The following is a 915-nucleotide window of genomic DNA, read 5'->3' as shown; positions in this document are numbered from 1 at the left end:
ATTATTTAATTTTTATAATATATTTAATATATATATATAATATATATTATTATATACATATATATATATTTATATATATATATTAATATATATATATTATATTTATATTTATATATTATTTATATTATATTATATATTTTATTATTTATTATAATTATTTATAATTTATATATATATATATATATATATTATATATAGTATATATATATATTTCTATATATATATCTATATATATATATATATATATAATGTAAGGTGCAGAATCGTATGTGTGCGGGCTGTACGTCATATGGTTTGCCTTTTTGCACAAGAAGTGCGGACTGAAACCTGCGCAAAATAAAATGTACGAGTTTTTCTCTCTGAATGATTATTCAGATAACGATAAAAATGTTGCCAACCTCGCCTATCACACTTTCTCGCAAAGCAAGCCGCTTTGCAAACCCACGTTCTACACAGATGCTAGAACAAACGTTTTATCTCCCCAACACAGTTGTTACGTTTATCTAATGTGTGGTAAGAACTGTGACACGAAGGATTTCTCTTAAGTTTGAAGTAAATTATAATTGTGTATATTCAAGAAAATACGATATGCATGGGCGCAAATAGCTGATTTCTCTCTCTTTTTATAGAAGTTCGTGTGAGCAATCGTTGTTGGATTTTCAAGATGTTACGAGACGAATACGTTTTGCAATTGCGAGGGAGAAACGAGAGAAAGGGTAACTTTAACAGTGAACTGATTATATCATTATATCATAAGCGCATTTACTACGCTAATGAACCCTTTCCCGGATGAGTTAATGAATCGTTCGTTTCGGATTATCAATCTTCCTTAGATCTAAAACATAATTACATGTTACATCGAAAAGGGACATGAGTGTGGACCGTTTCTGCGAAGAGGCGAACGGGAGAATAATT

Source organism: Penaeus monodon, chromosome 41 (genome assembly GCF_015228065.2).
Source record: "Penaeus monodon isolate SGIC_2016 chromosome 41, NSTDA_Pmon_1, whole genome shotgun sequence".
NCBI classification, from domain to species: Eukaryota; Metazoa; Arthropoda; class Malacostraca; order Decapoda; family Penaeidae; genus Penaeus; species Penaeus monodon.
Note: the sequence above shows the minus strand (reverse complement) of the source record.